Source organism: Neophocaena asiaeorientalis, unplaced genomic scaffold (genome assembly GCF_003031525.2).
Source record: "Neophocaena asiaeorientalis asiaeorientalis breed wild unplaced genomic scaffold, Neophocaena_asiaeorientalis_V1.1 scaffold576, whole genome shotgun sequence".
In the NCBI taxonomy this organism is placed as follows: Eukaryota; Metazoa; Chordata; class Mammalia; order Artiodactyla; family Phocoenidae; genus Neophocaena; species Neophocaena asiaeorientalis.
The window spans coordinates 482,754-504,845 of NW_020173973.1; the positions used below are offsets into that span (position 1 = coordinate 482,754).

The 22,092-nt window shown below is 42.5% G+C and overlaps 1 protein-coding gene across 2 annotated transcripts in view; it reads right to left on the minus strand.

The window, feature by feature from the left end:
- ESYT2 (extended synaptotagmin 2) overlaps window positions 1-22,086 on the minus strand; it is a 76,457-nt gene extending 54,371 nt beyond the window's left edge. The window contains exon 1 of one of the 2 annotated variants that reach the window (XM_024753177.1): window positions 21,911-22,086. The gene's annotated coding sequence lies outside the window, so the exon portion shown is untranslated. Of the gene's footprint in view, window positions 1-21,335; window positions 21,425-21,910 lie in introns of those variants that run through there. The other variant, XM_024753176.1, reaches the window with a different exon arrangement.
- Window positions 22,087-22,092: the final 6 nt, after the last annotated feature.

Below are 22,092 nucleotides of genomic sequence, written 5' to 3' on the forward strand. Positions count from 1 at the left end.
GAAGTGCTTTCTGTGCCATGCAAAGGAGTGTGGATTTTGTTCTACTGGCAATGGGTCAACGCTGGAGTTTTCAGGATGGAAATTATGTAAGATTAATATTTGAGGAAACGTATTCTGGAACTACCAGAGGAGAAGGCAGAGAAACCATCTGCACAAGTAGACTTCCAGTATAAGTGAACTGGCTCACATCACTATAGTTTATGTGAGATGAATTCTGAAAGTCAAGCCATCTCTTAGTGGAGAATCCCAGGACATTCAATAATTCTGAGGTTTTTAATTTGTAAGGGATGGTTTCAAAGTGCCAAAGAAAAAGAATATATCAAAATTGAAGACAGTAAATCTGTTACCAAATTTTAATTCTGTTCACTAAGTCAAAAATCTGCTTCTCACTAATACATATTCATAAACACTTGTTTATGTTCCACAAAACAGAATTTAAAGTAGCTAAAACATCACAGAGAAAGGTAGAGATGTACAGGGAAAACAGAAAATGTGTTCCTAAGGCATACAGGAATGATGAACACATGTCATTTGGTTTCAAATCTAATTTTTCAGCTGAAAAACAAAACCTAAAAAACAAAACATCACCAAAAAAAAACCCACTCAAATCTCCTCTACAAGTCTAATTATGAAACAAGTTTTCATATTTATTATTCATAGTATCTTTACAAACTAGAAATAACCATTGTATGAGTACTGAAATTTTGATTATTTTTAAGAGTTGACACTACCCAAGAAATCTTTTTTAATCTTTTCTTTAAAAAGAACAAAGGCATATTTTGGATTCTAATATGATATTGATATTATCAAAGTTGTTTAGAAAAAAATAAACCAAATACAAAAGACAGAGCACTGGTTGTGTGCCAGAACCCTACCTACAGACAATGTCTTGTTTAATCCTCACAACAACCTTGTCCACAGTTAATGCCCCACCTAACAGATGAGGAAACAGACTCACCCGAGGGATAATTTGTTAAAATCACAAGGGAATAAGTGAACTAGAGGGAAGAGGCCCAGACCCACAGGGCTCTAAAGTCCTCCCTAAAGTATAAAAGATGGAACAAATTTATACATAGCTAAAATTTTCTACTTAAATCATATTTCACCCAATTCTGAATATGGGATAATGTTTAGAACTGAAGCTAAACAGAACTGTCTTTCTTTAAACAAACAGCATTCCCCTTGAAGACCCTGTTAATAGTCGGCACTTGTGCAAACGTCCCTGCTCAGTCTAAGGCAACTACACAAAGTGCAGCTGCAGGGAGTCCTGCTGAAATCCCACCACCACTAGTGGTGGTGAAACACGCAGTGTAAAGTAACCCATCCCTTTATTTTAGAAATCTAAAATAAGGCAGTCAATGTCTGGGAAATACAAGTGAAGATAACATCTATTTCACCTGAAGCATTACTGATTTAATGTCTTTAAGTAAAATACAAAAGATAATGGATAAAATGATCATTTTAGAAACCAAATGTCATTAAACTTCAAATAGCAAACTGGCCAATCAAGTTCATTTGTTCATATTCTTCCTTATTCCAAGAAGGATTTGAGCTTTGCTCATTTCTACATTCCTTTAGGCAGTGTCTCAAAAAAACCAAAAACTAAAAAACCAACATCAAAAATCCCAGTGGCAGAATTCACTTCATCTGGGACAGATGTGTGCCCTGGGGCCCAGACGAGGTCCCCACTGGGCAGCCGGCCCTCCAGGCGCTACCTCACCGGTCACCCAGCACACCGGAGTGTCACCCGCTCTCGTCGATCCCCTAACACCCATCTTCCTGCACAATGCGAAGAGTTCTACCTAAGTCCACAAGCTGAAAAGATCTAAGCAGGAGTTTTGTTTTCCTGTCTAAAACTAACACTTACATCTCAAAAATAAGAATAGATGAGGCATGGCCGAGGAAGAATGGCCAATTGAATCCCATCAACCCACACAACCATGAGAGATAAAAACTGTGTTTTAGGCCACTAAAAAAAAAAAAAAAGAAGAATAGATGAGGCAAGACTAGGACAATCGAACCACAGGTCTATGAAACCATGAGAAGCCTGTACTTTATCATCTCACAACAGAAACTGTTTTCAGGAAGCCTTTAAGCAATCAACACATATCTCTACCTGGAAGCACACTGCAGTTTACTTAAACAGACCTGACTGCATTCAAAGAGTTCACAGGCTGGGGAAAGACTAACTAGAAATCTTCAAATGTTTAATGTTCCTTTGTCTGCATATGGATTAGTATTAAAATCAATGCAAATGGGAAAGGAAAGACTCACAGACAGTTAAAATTGCCCAGAAAAATTCAAAGCGAGTCCAAGGTTCCAACATATAGAAGGGCTCCCTGGAGAACCCAGGATTTGGGAGCTGTTGTCACTGATGGGGAAAGAGAGTCGTTCTCACTCTCTCGACCTTGGGTCAACCGGCCATCTACAGCTCTCTATGCCAGTGCTTTCCAATCATGACAGACACAGAAAACCATGTGTATACAGTCTGCTGAGATAAACTAGGGGGACCGGGGAGCATCTGTATGAGTCTTAGAGGAAAGCCCCTTACAATTTCTTCATGCTATGTAATTATCATGGGAAAAAATCATTAGAAACACTAATAAATACTGACATTGGACAAGACTTCCAAATAAGAGGATTTAAACAAAGTTGCAATGTTAAACCACCAGCATCTTGCAGCATCCATGCTACCCCTTTGTGGCCCCGCAGTGGGGAGCTCTGAGCACTCCTCAAGACTGGCTGGTGAGCATGTCAGGAGAAAACGACTCAAACGTAAACTGGCACCAACATAAATTTGTGCCCTCCAACCTTTTTACATTAAAATTTCTTTACCCATTAAACCATCTCCGTCTTTCCTCACAACCCCAATTCCAATCTGCCACCTCCCACCTTCTCCAGGGACTCAGTATGTATGGAAATTGGAAAAATAGGATCAAGAAGTCTTAATAGGATATGTTTTCTAAAATACTAGGATGCTTCCTCCTAATAGCTACTCTATAAAGAAGAAAGTATTCAAGGCTAAAAAGGTGAGAGAGGAACGTCTCTCTCAGAACCTCTATCAAATGGTAACAGTACGGCCAAATTACTCCTTTGGATGGTAAAAAGAAATTGCACAAAATAACTGGATTTATCTATTTCTAGTGTACATAAAAAGTAGGCAATCAATTAATTCACACAGTAAATACAGCCATTTATATTTTTCAACATCCACAGCGTTACAATTTTCCCAGTGGTTTGTTACCAGCTTTATGTAGACTTTGACTACTGTGTAACAGGGTGATTTGATACACCAAGAACACTGTAGTACAAAGACATTAAAATAAAACTGGAAAAGCCATTTGTTTAAGGCCTTTCCTACCAGGAAACACTTTCAAAATTCTCTCCAAGGTGCTTTGTCGTTCATGAGAAATTTCACTAGGGAGTCTGAAGAAGCACTACTGTTCCTGCCGTCTTTACCCGAACCCACAGATAGGGAGTGACCGGACCTCTCCTACTTGCTCACTACAAACCACCAGAGTGAGGGTAAATTTGTTGCTTTCTTCTGTCATTTCTAAGAACTGGCTGCTGACAAGAGGAAAGATGGCTGAAACCACAGTGGAGAGCCACAGCTCGTGGACCCGAGGCTCTTCCTGGCTCAAGGATGGCAGAGGTGGCAGGAGAGGGGAAATAATTATATACAACTGTTGACAAATGCTTGTTTAGAGCATGTTTATCACCCAATAATTCATTACTATTTCTTTGTTATATAAATGACCACTATTTTTGCAAATCGGTAAACAGTAAAATAAAAATTAAAAAGCTAGCCTTGGGGGCTTCCCTGGTGGCGCAGTGGTTAAGAATCCGCCTGCCAATGCAAGGGACATGGGTTCAAGCCCTGGTCCGGGAAGATCCCACATGCTGTGGAGCAACTAAGCCCGTGCGCCACAACTACTGAGCCTGTGCTCTAGAGCCCGCGAGCCACAACTACTGAAGCCCATGCGCCTAGAGCCCGTGCTCTGCAACAAGAGAAGACACCGCAATGAGAAGTCCGTGCACCACAACGAAGAGTCGCTCACCACTAGAGAAACTAGAGAAAGCCCATGGGCAGCAACAAAGACCTAACGCAGCCTAAAATAAATTTAAAAAAAAAAAAAAAAAAAAGCTAGCCTTGAGGAATCCCTGGCGGTCCAGTGGTTAGGATCCTGCACTTCCACTGCAGGGGGCACGGGTTCGATCCCTGGTCCGGGAACTAAGATCCTGCATGCCACGTGGAGCTAGGCTTATCCCAGCATACCTCCTATAACTAACAAAGCTGTCCAAATTATGCGAAAAACAATTCTTATTTCTAATTTGCTAAAAAGGAATGTTACTATGAGGCTTTCTATAATATATCTGCTATGTTAGATATACTATTCATCCATCCATTTATTTTTGAAGGTGGACTTAAATTTCAGTGCATGCATAGAATGAAAAGAAAATTAAAGCCAGGACTAAGAGTCAGTGGCAGGGTCAAAAGAGGGATACATCTAACTTCTACCCAGCAGAACAATTAGACATCCCTTCATCAAAATACTAATGCCAAGAGATTTATTTAATGCCTTACATACAGATGCATGTTTATGATAGTCTTCAAAGACTTGAAGTATATTTTAACAAAATTCTAAAGTCATTTAGACATTTTTCTGTAACTGCTAAAAGAAAAAAAAAAATCACACATGGAAATTATTTGACAATCTTGATTTAAAGTTGAGGTTTTGGCATGAGATATATCAATCTCATAAACTAAAATGAGTCCAAGAATAGAAAACACGTCTTCTCATCTCCCTCACTAAACACATAAGAAAATCTTTTTGTTTTTTATTTTAAATTCCAATCCAATGCTTCTATTCAAATTTACAAGCTTAGGTCTTGACTGGGATGGACAAGATAGAGATGTAACTGTAGCACTGAATTAACTGCACACATTCTGTGTACTATGTGGGATCCACCCAGCTTTGTTCTATTATAAAAAAAGGGGGAGCAGAGGAAGGGGAGGGGAAAGTAGAAGGAAGGGAGGGAGGGAAGGAGGGAGGAAGTATGAGACTGTGAAGTTGGGATTAAATTTACAGATTACAGAACTGACAAGTTTACCAAACATCTACACGGAATCAGAAGTCACATCATGTTTGAAATTTTACTGTGAATTTTCCATTTTCAAGAAATAGGTTTAGTACCATGTAATATTTATTAAATTTTAAAATACTCTTCTAAGGAGAAAAAGCAACCCTATAAATGAACTTTAACATAGGGTGACTTTCTGCAGTATTTCAAACCTACAGAATTATCCTGGGGAAAAACTACCATTGTAATGAGTGTGGCAAAATCTTAGAGTTCTGAGAAATTATACTGGAGAGAATCTGTGTGGGAGTTTTTTTAGGGGGGGATGTTTATTTTGGGGGTTTTTTTTTTGTTTTTTTTTTTGCGGTACGCGGGCCTCTCACTGCTGTGGCCTCTCCCGTTGCGGAGCACAGGCTCCGGACGCGCAGGCTCAGCGGCCATGGCTCACGGGCCCAGCCGCTCCGCGGCATGTGGGATCTTCCCGGACCAGGGCACGAACCCGTGTCCCCTGCATCGGCAGGCGGACTCTCAACCACTACGCCACCAGGGGAGCCCTGGTTATGTTTTTTTAAAGCAATTCAGAAAAGCTATGAATAAATCTTTTGATTTACAGTAAAGAAAAAAGAAATACACTTATACGATATTTCTAAAAGCTTACTTTTATTCTCTCACACAGACAGTAAATATCTCAAAAGTTATGAGAACGAAGTCAGAGAAATTTACCAACCTAAAATCTTGTTTTCTCCTTTTATTCCTTTATTGTATGCAATGGAGAAACAATAGGTAGTCAGGCACTTGAAAACATTAAGATGTTTTTCCTGAATATAATCATTTATCTTTACTGGATGTTTGAGACCAAGGTTCCAGTACATCCCCCATAGTGCTTGTTTGTCATTAACTGTGATCATGCAATACAGAAATACCTAAAACAACAACGAAAACAAAAAAGAAACCCTTCAGTTTTGGTGTTACAGTGATGATCCAGGGAGAAACACTATGGCTTTCACTATCTTTCTTTGTTTTACATACAAAAGAGTAAATAATAACAAGGTACCTCACGAAAAAATTACAAAAATTTTTGTACATCTCTTGATCAAACCCCAAACTCTCTCCAATTCTTCCTAGAAAACCCACTAGTTTACTTACTATAAACGCATACCTCTATATAGAAACCAATAACTAGATCACAAGATCACCCTCAAAATTTTTTTCTTTTGAAATAATTACAGATATTGCAAAAGTGCACAGAAAGCCCCTGTGTGCACTTCACCCAGATTCCCCCAATGGTTACATTTTATACAGCTATAGCACAACATCACAGCAGGAGATGGATGCGGTGTCATCAATCTATCAATCCATCATCATTGTATCTATCAATCACGTCTCCTCTCTCATCTTCTATCACCTATCTAGCAATCTCTATCATCTATCACACAGGTAGTCAAAGCCACAAAGACCTCATACTGTCTGATTCCATGTGCATGGGATGTGCAGAACAGGGAAGCCTTGAGACAGAAAGTGGACTAGTGGTTGCCCAGGGCTGGCGTGAGGAATGTGGAGGGAATGGAGAGTGAGTGCTACTGCATACGCACAAACACGTTCTATTACAAAATTTGATTTTGGTGATGGTTACACAATCCTGTGAATATACCCAAAACACTAAATTGTATACAGCTGACCGTTGAACAACTCGGGGGTTAGGGGAGCTGACCCTCTGCGCAGCCAAAAATCTACATATAATTTACAGTAAGCCCTCCGTATCCTCAGTCCCAACCAACCGCGGATCGTGTAGTACCTGCACTCGTGTGGATCAGATATTTCCCCAAATAATAACAGACCAAATAAGTAACTCCAGTAGCCTCAAGGTAAACTAGTAGCTGTTAGTCAATTAGTCAACAAACAAGGACACATTAGTGATGTATTTGGCCTTAAAGGGCCCCTGGGATGAAGGAAGAGCAGAGTCATGCCATTGTGGGCCCCAAATGATTTCTGAAATTAAAAACCTATACAAGCATCGGAACCAAAATATTTGGTGAGGCCATAAAATTCCGTGAATAAACTGCCCTATCATTTGATATAGTGTATTTAATGACCAGGGCTTATGTTTCCCTCCTACAACCTACTCCTTCCCACCCAATCTCTTGCTTCAGTCTCCTCTACCCTATTCAACATTCACTGCCCACTTCAGAGCAGTTTCTCACCTCATCTACGCTACTCCACCTGCCCCCACCCCTCACTTAAGGTCCAGCTCCTGGCTCATTTTTTGTTTTATTGTTAAGAGCTTGCAGGGACCCGACAGATCGATCACTGCACTTCCTCACCACTTTGCGGGTGAAGAGTCTGAGTCCCACGAGGTAGGCACTGGCCATGGAGTACGGGTGGCCACACTGAGACTGGCCTCGGACTCCAGATCTAACGCCTGCACCAGGCCAACTCCTGGGGTCCCTGAGGCAGTGCTGGGGCGGCCAGATTTCCTGCCCCTCCTTACACAGGAAGGGGGCTCTTGTGAAAAGTTTTAAAATCCATTTTTCAAAACCTTTTTCCTCCTCTATTTATAACACTCCCAGTGTTCTCAGGCTGAAGCTATAAAGTATAAAATGAATGAAACAAATAATACTCACCACTCATAAAAAGATAAGTTCACTACACGGTCATGTTGAACAGGTATTTCCAGAGTTTACCTGACTTGTCAGGTGACATTTCACAGGTAAAATAAGTGAAGCCTTAACTGGAATTTTTCTATAGCTGTTTACTTCAAGCTCCACTGCTTAAAATTTACAAATCACCTCACACATTGTGTTTAACAGTAATAGTATTTTCCTGAAAGCAACAATAGCAACAAACCCCCAAAACCATGAAACCCAGCTAAACTTAAAATATTTATCCAGGGAAACATTCTGAAATAAATCATACAAGGAACACTCAACACCTGCCCTCTTTCTCCTAAACCTATCTCCCCATTCCCTGTCCAAAGTGTACACTCAACAACAGAAAGTATCTGTTCTCCTAACTTTCACAGGGAACTACACTAGGAGTTCAAATCTATTTTTCCCTAAAAATAGCACTGGCTTCCAGCTATGATGATCAGAGCACCTTGCAGCAACCCATTCTGCTGATAACACTGGGAAAAGCCAGATGAGACCCGCTCACCAGCCCGCGAGAGGACACTGGGCAACTCAAGGCGTGAAAGATGAAAACGCAGGGCAGAAGCCCCCACAGGGCAATGGTGTGACATTCTGTGGCTGTTTTTCCCCCATGGCTGTGGTACCAGAGGTTGAGAAATCCAGAGAAATGTGGCTAAGAAGCCAGCTGAGCTTACAGAAACCTCACCAGAGCAGGGAGACAGGAACTGGAGTTCAGGTCAGCTGAGTGACCAGACTTGAGAGCCCAGATCCTGGGAGGCGGAGGTGAAGCCGGCTGAGTTTCCCTTCAGGCATTTGCCAAATTCTTGAGCTATTAGGGCAAGAAGCTAGCCTATTAAAAAGCAAAATAGAGCTTTTACTGCACTGAGTAAGCACGGCCTGGACTCTGAGGTGGACTGAGGGGGCACTCCGTCAACACGGCAGGTCTTCAGTTACAGCCTCTGTTGGATGGAACCCTAGCATGGATGGGTCCAGAACACAGAGAGCTTTTCCCTTCAACCCATCCTCAGGCCAGCTCAAACCCTACTAGGTTAAGGTGATCTGTTCCCCTTCTGCCTTTAGAGACTGGGGTGCACCCTCTCTGGAGGAGGGGAACAAACATCATTCAGAGCAGTGGTATAGCCAGCTGCTCTGGCTATACGTGTTCACAACCGATTCTTTGAGACTGCCAACTTCCAGGGTGTAAATATTCCCGCCATGGCCAATTTCGAGCTACCAAAAAAATCTCACTACATGTGGAGCTGAGAGGAAATGCACATAAGTCATCAGGGAATGCAAGTCAAACCCACCATGAGACACCACTTCACACCCACTATGATGACTCAGAATCAAAAAACAGAAAATAACAAGTGTTGGCAAGCATCAGCAGGAATTGGAACCTTCTTACATCGCTGGTGAGAATATAAAATATTCCCACTATTATGGAAAACAGTTTGGCAGCTCTGCAAAAAGTTAAACTCATCAATTCCACTTCTAGGTATATACCCTACAAAACTAAACACAGGTATTCAAACAAAAATTTGTACAGGAATGTTCACAACTCTACTCGAAATAGCATAGAAACAACCCAAAAAGTTCTTCCAAGGATGAATGGACACGCAAATTGGGGCATATCTGTACAGTGGAACATTATTCAGCCGTAAAAAAGAAACAAAGCATGCTACAGGGTAAAATCTTAAAAATGTTATGCTAAGTGAAATAAGCCAGACACAAAAGGTCCCATATTGTAATGATTCCATTTATATGAAATATCCGGAATACGTAAAATCATAGAGACAGAAAGCAAATTTGTGGTTGCATGTGGGTGCGGGTGAAGTGGGAGTGACTGCTCAAGGATACAGGGTTTCTTTTGGGGAGGTGAAAATTTGGGGGACCAGACAGAGGTGATGGTTGCACAACACTGTGAAGGTACTAAATGACACTGAATAGTTAATTGTATGTTATTTGAATTTTATTGCAATAAAAATAAATGAACTCTTAAGCCAGGAAAAAACAAGGAATCTTAAATGCATGTTGCTAAGAGAAAGAAGCCAATGTGAAAATGCTACACAGTGTATGATTGCAACTCTCTGACATTCTGAAAAAGGCAAAACTACAGACAGTAAAAAGATCAGTGGCCACCCAGAGGTTTGGGGATGGGGAGGAGGGAAGACTCGGGGGATTGCGGGGGGCGCGGGGGCAGTGAAACTATTCTACAAACAAGGAGAGACTCCTAATGTAAACTGGGAACTTATTAATGTATCAACACTGGTTCAATAATTGCAACAAATGTACCACACTAATGCAAGACGCTAATACAAGAAAGTAGATGCAGGTGGGATATGGGAACTCTGCTTGATTTTTCTGTAAATGAACACAACTTGAGAAAAATTGTTACTGTCCAACTTGCGTTAAAAGAAATATTAAAGTGAGTTTTTCAAGCAGGAGGAAAATGATCCCAGACAAAAACCTGGAAACGGAAAAAGGACTTGTCCCAATTATAGAGACTGAAAACACTGACAGCCGACCCCGCTGCCTAACACTTGAGATACTTGAGACGGCTAGGCTAACGCTGTATAACCAAGTGAGCTGAGCCGAGGGGCAGTGGAGAGGGCGTGGCCAGCAGGGACAAGACCCCAGCCCGGCACTGCCTCCAGTTCTGTGTGACTGCGGTGACCGCTGAACCCCTGGGCCCTAGCCTCCTCCTTTGAAAAGTAGAAATTATCAAAATAACTAGATTAGACAATGTCTAATTCCCAGTTTCTTCCTCACCACCAAGAGACTTCCCAGTTCAAACTATGCCCTGGAACCAAAGACAAGTGTTAGGGTGGTCTGTCCCCTCACCTGTAAAATGAGGGTAACAGGTGTCTACGCAGAGTGCTTGGAAGAGAACCTGCACACAGTGAGCACTGAATGAATGAACCCTTTCCCTCATTTTCTTTCTTTCTTTTCCTTTTCTTTGGCCACACTGCAGCTTGCAGGATCTTAGTTCTCCAACCAGGGACTGAACTCGGGCCACAGCAGTGAAGCGCTGAGTCCTAACCACTGGACCACCAGGGAATTCCCTCCCCTCATTTTCCATCCCCTGATTTCCTCCAGAGTGCAAAGGTCTGTCCTGGGCCCTCTGGTCTTGTTATGCTGTCTACACATGCTTTCTCCATTTCTCCACTTCAAGCGTGATCTCAGCCACCCGAACTGAAAGTGTCCGGGTGTGTCCCCCAGATCTCACCTACCAGCCGCTGGCTGCTGTTTGATAACTCCTCTTGGAACTCCCTTAGGGTTCTTAAACTCAACGTTTATAAAACAAAATTAACAATTTCCCATCCGTATCTCTAGGCCTCCAAACTACTGTTCCTACAGAATCATTCTTGGCAAATATCATCACGTCCTCACCCAGGAGCCAAGCAAGTGACCTGGAGCCACCTTTCACTCCCGCATCCCGCTCCTTTCCTCCCTCCCTCCCAGTGTGACCCCATCAGATCCTCCCAGGGTGACTCCTTCCTTTCTCGTGCCTGGCTCTGGCCACCACTCAGTCCCCTCAGTCCAGCTGGACATCACTGCCAGATTTACCTTGCTACACATGCCTTTTTAAAATCGGGACACACCACTCTTTTAAATGTTTTGGTGTTTTCCGGGCGTCGTCCAGATCAAGCCCAAACCCCTGCACTCACAGGGCGTAAGGGCCCTCCCCGGGAGTCTCTCCTCATCTCCCAATGCAAACACTTTGGCCCAAGTGGGCCGCCCTTCATCCAATAGCTCAGCTCCTCTCTCTCCCCCATTTGCCTTTCCAAGACCACAGGTAACTCTCAGGCACCAGGGCTATGGCAGAAAAAGGGAACAGCCACAGTGTTTAATCCAAGAAATGACCAATTATAAGACACACCACCACTTTTGTGCCACTAAGAAGGAAAGAGTACACTAACTGAATCACACGCGGTCGTGAGATGAATCTGAGACCAGATATGTTAAGTGGAGGGAAAGTGCCTCTCAGAACTGATGAAACAAAGCTGAGCCATCATCACTGTGTTCAGCCACCTTGGCTCCTGAGTACTCCAAGAGGTAGGGCAGTGCTGGTGGCCCTTCAAGAGATATCCATGTCCCACTCCCTAGAACTTGAGTGTTGCCTTATGAGACCAAAAAAAAGGACTTTGCAGATGTGATCAATTAAGGATCTTGAGTTGGGGAAATTATCCTGCATCACCTGGATGGGCCCTAATGCAATCATACGTATCCTTTCAAGAGGGAGCAGAGGCAGAAATGACACAGAAAGAAAACAGAAAGCACCGTGATGATCGAAGCAGCTGCTGGCTTTCAAGGTGCAGAAGGGCCATGAGCCCAGGAACGTAGCTCCAGAAGCTAGGAAAGGCCTCCAGAGGAGCACGGCCCTGCAGATCCCTTGGTTTCAGCCCAAAGGAACTGATTCCAGACTTTGGGCCTCCAGAATTGTAAATGATAAATTTGTGTTTTTTAAGCCACCAAGTTTGCTGCATTTTCTTACAGTGGCCCCAGTGCAGGCAGCAAGCAAAGACGAGCTGTTACCTTTCCCCTCTTGCACCATCCACTATGAAATACAATCTACAGATAATTCCTGTTAAAACCGTCCTTCATACATACAGCAGTGTTCACTCCATTTCACCCAGTATAAAACCACAATCTGATTCAAGCTATTAAGTAAAATCAATACTTTCTAATAGCTCTGGATAAATTTCAAGACCTTTCTTTATGTATGTGAAAAAATTGAGACTGTATTCTCATTTATGTTTCAGATTATATTTGGGTTTTTGGTTTTAAAAACTCAGTACTCAGATATTAACTTATTATTAACAGATCTTATGCATTTGCTTGCTAGGCATTTAAATGTTTATAGCACAAATGAAATAATGATCTCAGTAGGCAGCTCACCTCAAATATGTGTAATAATGGCAACACAGGCATTATACGACAATTTATAATTGGGTATAGACACTCCTAATAAAACAAGCAATTAGTAGCTCACTGTTCCAACAACTCACTAGGTTCACTGTGCAAACTCCATGCAAATACTGTTAGATGCTATGGCAGATATAAAAAGTCCCTGTCTTCAAACTCCTGATCCTACACACAATTACAGGACTAAGCACACTTAACTAAATGATTTAACAAATATGTAAGCAAAGTTTTGTAAGAAAACAGAAGGTACAAGTATCACTCAGAGAAATAATTTTAGCAATTTCATGCTGGTATCTCAGAATGAGTGGCAGACCCGAAAACCAGTATACAACACGTACTCCAGTGTAATACTTACGGCACGAAGCAAGCTGGACGATGTTCTCTTCCCACATTACTGGATTTATCTTCTGCAGATCCACCATCCTCTGGGAAACCTAAAACATATCTCAACCCCTCGGATGCAAACGGAAGGAAAACAACTCCACATCTAATATAGGTTAAATTAAACTATTACAACTGACCCAGAAATAGGATATACATTTTCAAATCCCCACTTTAGTCACTAACCAACACTTAGTCACAAGATCAAGGAAATGACTACAAGAATTTAAAAATTTTACAACATGATACTGTCATAATGGAACTAACTACGGTTATCTACTGCATCAGGGCAGCTGCTGCAAGCAGAGCAAGGAGAGATTAACCACAACCTCAGGACAGAATTTGTTTTAAGGAAGAAGCAGCAAGGATGAGGGGTAATTACTTTAGGGATATACAGAGAAAAAGAGAAAGAAATTACAAGGAATACTTTAGAGTGTGACTAATAACAAAGCATTACGGCAGATAACTTCTTAGCAACACCAGATAAACAAACCACAGTAAAAGAGAAGCTCTGATCTCATCTGCCCCCTCTGGCTGAAGTGGGGAGGAGGTGGCAAGGTGAGTCAGAGAAGCGCCACAGGCAGCAGGAAGCTGGCCCGTTAACACCGGTGCAGCTGAAAGGAAGCATCAGTACTGGGATCACTAACCCAGGGTACCACTAGCCACCTCTGCCACATCCCTGGGCCTTTCTTCATTCCAGCCTCACAACCACAACACAGAGTCGGGCTCATTTCCATGCCCACCTAACGATGAGGAAACTAAGGTTCTAAAACGTGTGACCAACTTGCCCAAGTGCACGGAGTGGGGAGTGGGTGGGTCTCAGACAGGAACCTCCATCTATCAGATCCAGAGCCTGCTTCTCGAGTGTGTGCCCAAGCAGCCATGCCGGCACGTGTGACATGGGTACCCACGAGGGTGGCCCACATCACTCAGTGCCCAAGGGCTGCCAAGTGACACTGACACCAATCACGCGGCTGCTGTTTTCAGATGAGATCAAGGACAATGCAGTGAGCCTTCTCAGCAGTCTCCAGATAGCAATCCCAACATTGTGCGACACAAAGCCATGACTTCAACTTAACCAACTCTCACATCCCAACACAGCAGAGGAAGAAAAGCCATTGGAAGAGCGACTCTGCGTGGGAGAACTCTCTTCTTCCAAAGGTTACGTACATAAGAGGGGATCTGGATAAATCTACTGTGCTTATTTTAACATCACACCATTCAAAAACAAACACTGCCCCCTAAAGCTAGACTTCTGTTTATAAAATTATCATGCTACTCTTATGAGTTCAAAAATAGTTCATATATCCTGAACAATCTGACAAATAGTTCAAGCAAATAATCTTTTATAACTTGAAAAGAGTAGAAAATTAAATATCTTAAACTCTAGTTTTACCTTTTCTCAACATATAGTAACTAACAATCTGATTTTTGGAATCTGTCCACCAAACATAATTTAAGTAAAACAGATACTACTGCAAAAAAAGAGTCATATTTCTGAAGAAGAATGATATAACGTCCACAACATAATCCTTAGTGTAGGCAAATACAACATCCACGTACCTCTAGACGTACTAAAGATTCAGAAAATCACTGAAACGTTAATAACGGCTATCACTGGTTAGTAGGATTCCAGGTAGCTTTTTTCCTTTTTACTCTCCAAAGCTTGAAATGTTCTACAATGAGCAAGTGTTCTTTTCATACCAGGAAAATCATGTTTTTAAAACCTGTCTAGCCATAACATAAGAAATAAAGGCAAACACGACTGCATGTTCATTAAAAGCAGAAAGATAAGTTCACTAAGTGATTGAACAAACAAAATAACTTCAAGCTCAACTTCAATGACATTTTTACAAAGAATAAAAAAGAAAGCATAATAAAAACTTCCATACTAGTATTTCCACATCTGCCCTTTGTGTGGTTATTACCCATTCTCAAGTGTAGTCACCAGGTACAACAATGGCATTTTTTTAAAAAGGGAATCACTGCTGCTGACACACGGGGTGCACTTAAGATGTGCTATTACTCTGCATTGATACTTTGCTCTGGACATCCTGCTGTAGTTCATTAAAAAGACACCAGATAGGGCTTCCCTGGTGGCACAGTGGTTAAGAATCTGCCTGCCAGCCATATATGAGAAACCCACAGCCAAAGATTAAAAAAGAAAAAACCCAAACCCTTAGCTTTTTTAAGATTCAGGGTTTTCTATTCGCAGATTAAATGTCTTTAAAAAATATGACTAGGCTTTTGAGAAAAAAATAAAACTGAAAATCTTGAAAAAAAAAAAAGAATCTGCCTGCCAATGCAAGGGACACGGGTGCAAGCCCTGGCCTGGGAAGATCCCACATGCCGTGGAGCTACTAAGCCCGTGCGCCACAACTACTGAGCCTGAGCTCTAGAGCCTGCAAGCCACAACTACTGAGCCCACGTGCCACAAATACTGAAGCCCGGGCGCCTAGAGCCCGTGCCCCGCAACAAGAGAAGCCACCACAATGAGAAGCCCGCGCACAGCAACAAAGTCCCAATGCAGCCAAAAATAAATTAATTAATTAATTTAAAAAAAAAAAGACACCAGATATTGAACTACAGGTCTCAGAGGCGTCCACTATGAGTAATCATAAGACTGCCTTTCACAAAATAGGAAAGACAGGATAGCATAAAACTGAACTTAGACGCACAGCTAGATCTACAAACCCTAGAAAAAAGTTAATCCTCATCAGTAAAGTCTTTTACAATACACTGATTTAAAGAGTTGAGCTATTACTTCAATGTACAAAATGCTCTAAAAGGCATAGTCTTTTTAAAAAAATGAACATACCATTTCACCAAGTGAAAGACCTAATAAAGGTCTGCCTTTCTTTTTCCACATGTAGTTAAGAGTCCAGAAAACTTTTAAACGCTAAACCATATTTTTCTGAACAAATGATTTTTAGTATGGTTTATCAGTACAAATAGATGAATACACACTAACAATTCCATTCAAAGTTGTTATAGTTTTTACCAACTACTATGATGGGTGCTTTGGAATTATGAATGTTTTTATATACTTTTTTTGGATTTAACAAAAATGCATATGTATTATTTTTATTTAAAAAAAAGAAAAAAACTACCAGCGCATACTATGACTAAAACTAGGATTATCCCTAGATTTGTGTAATCACCAGCTAGTAAATTTTTGAGTTTGAGGCCTTGTCTAACTCATCACCTAGTACAGTACCTGGAACACAGGAAAGGTCCAATAAATACTGGCTGAGTGAATAGATGAATCAATGAAAGCTCATTTTTGATCCCTGCACTTAAGCTGGGCTTGTTCCTTAAAATGTGATCTACTCTAGGAAAAATTCACCAAAATAGATGGTTTTCTTTAAAAAACTTACAGGACTTTTTTTTAACACTTAAGGGAAAAATAAATTAAGAAAGAAAAAACACTGAGAGGGCAAAAGACCATGAGAAAACTTGTGAATAAAACATGTTAAATGGAAAAATGGTTCCATGCAACACAACTACTGACACTGTTTATGTAAGAACTATGCCCACCCAGTTTCAAAAGAGCAGGGGATGACGCAGTGTTTATGGCACAGTAAGACCCTTCAGAGTAAAATAAAAGTCTATCTGGGGGAGGTGGACAGGCGTCTCCAGCGACCTCAAGGGTGTAGAGCAGGACAATCCAGCAGTAATCGGCACTGCACAGGAGCTTCCACCTTCTGACTTCACAAATTGGTTGAGTACATCACGATGGCCCCCTCCTCCCATGTCCAAACACGCCACGTCTCCCTGAGAAATGCGAGTGTTGCCCTGAGAGGTGGCCAGGCCCCCGTCTGAGCAGCTCTACTCCTCACCCCTGGGTCCAGCTGACAGTTCCTCACCTTCCTTACAGCTCCCTCCTGACGGCAGGGCCCAGGTACCCATGTTGCTGTCCTACTGGGCTCTGATGCTTTCATCCCCTGAGATGCCTGATTTCCCAATCCTGCACTTTTTTATCTTGCTGTTCCCACTTATTCTTCAATGTCCTTTAGTGTGTCTATATGCACGCCCCCACCACTGACCACCTTCTAACCCACCAGGGCACTCTTCGGCCATCACACCCCACCTCGTATCTATCGGGAAGTACACACATGAAGGCAAGGTGATCTCTAACACTTCTGTAGATAGTGGGTCCTCAGATCTTTAAATGGGGAAGGAAAATTCATCTGAGGCAGCATTGTCATGGACACCAAAAAAGGTAATGATTTAACAAAACATAACAAAATGCAGGAGACTACAAATAGTACATTCTAAAATGTATGGGGAATTCCCTGGCAGTCCAGTGGTTAGGACTCCAAGCTTCCACTGCAGGGAACACAGGTTCGATCCCTGGTCAGGGAACCAAGATCCTGCGTGCCGAGTGGTGCAGCCAATTAAATAAATAAGTAAATAAAAATTTAAAAATTTTTTTAAAACTGGGCCTTTAAAAAAAATAAATAAAGGGCTTCCCTGGTGGCGCAGTGGTTGAGAGTCTGCCTGCCGATGCAGGGGACGCGGGTTCGTGCCCCGGTCCGGGAAGATCCCACATGCCGCAGAGCGGCTGGGCCCGTGAGCCATGGCCGCTGAGCCTGCGCGTCTGGAGCCTGTGCTCCGCAACGGGAGAGGCCACAACAGTGAGAGGCCCACGTACCGCAAAAATAAATAAATAAATAAATAAAATAATTCTATGATAGGATACATTTGTAGAAAACAAACCAATTTATAGGTTAAACTTCCCAAACGCACATCGTAATTACATATCAGTACTTGAATTAAAGTAAGAGTTTAGAATAACTCACACAAAAAACACATTTAGGCTATGTGTATCTCTGAAGCACAATTTCTGTTTGTTGAGCTAATGTAGTATCAATGCGTAAAGTAACATTAGGTTTAAGGTTAAAAACACTTACTTAGTTAACTGTTTTCATTCACAAGCCCTCCACTTTCATTAAATATTCTTTAAAATGTAAATGTCTCCAAATTTATATTGGAACAATAATTTTTAAAAATTATATCAGTTTTAGCTGGAATTCCATAAGCAAGGAGGTTTGTATGGCTTACTTTGTACTATAACTGTTCACCTGTTTCACTTCTTTATTTTTAAGAGAAATTTAATGTTTATAATTTTTTTTAACAGCACTGAGATATAATTCAGATACCATACAATTCACTCATTTAAAGTGTACAATTCAATGGGTTTTAATCTATTCACAATGTCTGTGATATCATTCAAGGTTAAATGTTGCAACCAATGTAGAAATCATGAAAACCCACAGAGAAAATAGGAAAGAGGTCCACCAGGCCTAAGGAGAACAATAGCTCATGAGTCAGCTGTTCATCATCGGTTCTTCACAGGATCAAGGTCTATATTTTATAAACATATTTAATATGATTTAACACAACATGTATTAACTTAATATAATTTAACATAAATATACTACATATATTTTCAATTCCTGTATCTACTTAAATTATATATAGTTCAGTCCTAGCTCCCATCTTGAATGTAAAGTGAGGCTAATATTCATCTGATGCAGAAAAACCAGAGCGCACAACCTGATGGATGCAAATATCCTAAATTTAAATCCAGCTTTTAGCTTAAACTAAAAAACAAATAGTTACTGCTTTGTGTCCAGCAACGATGGGGCCTCCTGCTCTAACTTCACGAAGCATTTAGACAGCGTAACAGCGATGTTGAGGGTGACTGTCCCTTTTCTCTTTGAAAAACAGCAGTAGTGCGCACATAAACAAGAAACCCAAAGATTATCCATATCCCCTTCACAGCTCTGAGGAGGTTCTAACATCTTCTCAAAGCACGTAACTGCTCTAGGATCTAGATGCTCAAGTTGCAACCACAGTTTAAAATAGCTAAACTGTGGATCCCGATTTAGCTACAAGTCTGTTACAAGTGTTCACGAAAATTTTTTAAACTACAAGTCAGTGATTAACACTGAGAATAAAAGTATTTGCCCTTCCTTTACATGAGACCAAAGTGTATTCTTTTCTTTTGTCCATTTGGTTCTTAGCCTATACATATTGAATTTTGCCTATAGTTAAATTCTCCTGAACTTACCAGAAGAACCATGGGAAGGAAGCTCTCCCTAAAGAAAAGCTGGTGCATGATAACAAAAACAGAACACAGAAGTTCACTACGCTTTAAATCGCAATCACCAAAGTATTAGAGGGATAAAAGACCAGTTGTCATGTATGACAGGTTCGGGTCTCTACTGATTTGCAGCCATGGAATCAGCATTTATTGGCAGTAGTGAAAGCAGGAAAAGGACAAACTTCACACCAAGTTCTAATTTTTCAAATAAACAAAACTAGCAGTGGGCAATCACCCCTACTCACGTCTATAAAAGCTCTTCAACAATATTCTTCAACCACAGTCTAATTTTACAGGGCCCAATTAACAAGGGGAGACCACTGATACAACAAAAAGGCCAGTCCCCAATCTACCAACTCCAACCTGCAGGCCTTTTCCCTGTTAAAGGGGGAGGAAAAAAAAAAAGTAAAGAATGAATAGTAATATGGTATACATTAAAGCTGTAGGATCAAGGTCTTACAGAATTATCACGTTGAGAGCCATTTTTCATATCCTAATAGCCTTAATTTGAAACAGTATATGCATTTTTTCTCCAAGTATTCATATTTGTTAATCATCTCATTTTACAGCCGGTATAAATTTTTACTTTACTAAATAAACAGAAGAAAAATTGTCAGTGAACATATTCAAAAGGGAGGTTAGGAAGTGAGCCCCACATTAGTTTTGCTCTGCTTCTACCCTGCTGTGAATCACAGCTGTCAATGACACACTATGAAATCCATACAAACATATGTTGTTCGAAGCAAAACATCAGCCCAAAGTTCTGAACCCCAAGAACCTAAGTACGTACCGTAAAAATCAAAGAACTACTGATACAGAAAACTTAACTCTTCTTACGCACGGACTCCCTGGCTACAGCAGAACAGCAGGTCCACTTCTAGACAGTGTAATTCACTGGTTTTGTCGTGAAAACAACACATGGGTATTACAATTAAAAAAAGTATTAAAAAATCTGCCTCAAACCCCAGATTCCTAGTGCTTTTCTTGGATATGATCACCGTCAAGTTTCGTGTGGATCCTCACAGTAGTTTTCTAAGCAACACAGGCAAGTTTAAGTACACATCTGTGTGTGGCATGAGCACACACACAAATTTGCAATGAACAAGTAAGAAATTTTGGAAAAAACATAAATTCTTTACTGTACAACATGAACACCACAGTTCATGAGTTTAAGTCACACCAGGGAGAAACCCAAGGAAGGAAGCTTTGGCTAATCACCCTTTTCTTCTGCTAAAAATAATAATAATTTGCCCTGTCCTTCAATATGGGAACAACGATACTTGTTAATTCATTATGTGAAAATGGGGTGCATTTCACAGCTTTTACAAGCAAATTTGATGTTAGCCAACTGCTCCATAACCAAGTGTCTATGAATGTCAGCACCCCCAGTTTCTGTGAATCTCTGCCCTGATTATGTCTGCTGTTTTGGTAATGCCCCTACTCTGTTTTTAGCTACCTTCTGGAATCACTTAATTCGGTGTGACACAAGACACCAGACACCACTTGAAAGTCCTTCTGCGTTTCCAAAGTGCACCTCTGCTCTTGGCTTTTCGCACCTCTGTTACTGAGTTCCCGTTTTCTACACCACCCTCCTCTTTCCTGCTTCTGGCAAAAAGCTACACCACGCTGGTTACTGTGATTGCTCCAAGTAGCCCTGTGCCACACGTCCACCACGTATTGACGGAATTTTAAATTTCCCAAGTCCCTGACTGTGAGGTTCTTACTGCAATTGCAACTTGTCACCACAAGGCAGAAGCCATTGAGTTCCTCCTGGCCGTGGGCACTCCTGCTTTGCAACCTGTTTGCCTTGTGTCATGCACTCCATGCCTTGCTTCACAAGCGTCTTCTGATTGGAAACAGGGATCGTACTGCAAGCCCTTTTCTCCTCTAAGAGAAAACGACCCTTTTGAAACTCACTGGCTGACCATCTTCCCGAGAAGTTTACATCAAGCCTAACAGCAGCATCATTTATCTTAAAACAAGCACTGTTTCCTACCGTCTGAAACTCTGGCTCCTACTCACGGTTAAGAAAGAACGAGGGAACCAACTCCGTTAGTTTCCACGCTGCCTAAGTAAAATATGCAGAGAACCGCTTGGGGCACAAACGCTCAATACCACGCCTGCCCCACCCACCCCCAAATTCACCCGAGATTCGAGTTCACCCTACATAAAAGTTACTCAGCGTATAACGTTACTTCCAAAGAACCGGAACACACCTCCAATCATCGTACCAGCAAATCTTCTGGGGGACCCCCACTGCTCCTCAACTGTGCCAGAAACCACCAAGAACGGCTGAGACTTCGCACGCAAGGAGGAAACCGCCCTTCTCCCCACACCGCTGGCCGCCGTTTCCGCAGGGGGCAGGGAGTGGCGTCCAGGCCCGCGCAGGGCACCCGGCGGCCGCGAGCTCACATTCCGCAGGCGGGAGTCACGGCACCGCACAGCGAGGCGGAACGACGTGGCCAAGGCAAGACAGCGCAGACAGCGCCTCACCTGTGCGGCCCTGCTCGGGACCCGCGCGGCGGAGGGAAGGCGCCAACCCAAAGGGGTTCGCGGGCCGAGAGCGGTCGGGAGGCTGGGCCCGGCGACAGCCCGGGCCCGACGCCGGCGCCCACCCAGGCGTACGTGCCGCCCTGGTGAGGACGCCCCAACGTGGGCGGGTGGGCTGGGGCGTGAGCGGACCCCAGACCCGGGAGGACTTGGGGCGGGCGGGGACGCCGGACCCTGCGGGGCCGTGGCGGACAGGAAGGTAAGGGCCGGGGGCGTGTCGCGGTCCGCTGCGCCCACTCACCCAGGCCGGCAGGTCGCAGGCGCGCACCCCCAGGCGCACGGCGCGCTCCTCGTCCTCCAGCAGCGCCAGCGCGCGGCACAGACGGGTGGCCTTGAGGCCGCGGCTCCTGCGGCACCACACGAGCAGCCCGAGCGCCAGCAGCACCCAGCTGAAGCTCAGGCCCAGGTAGCCCAGCGCGTACA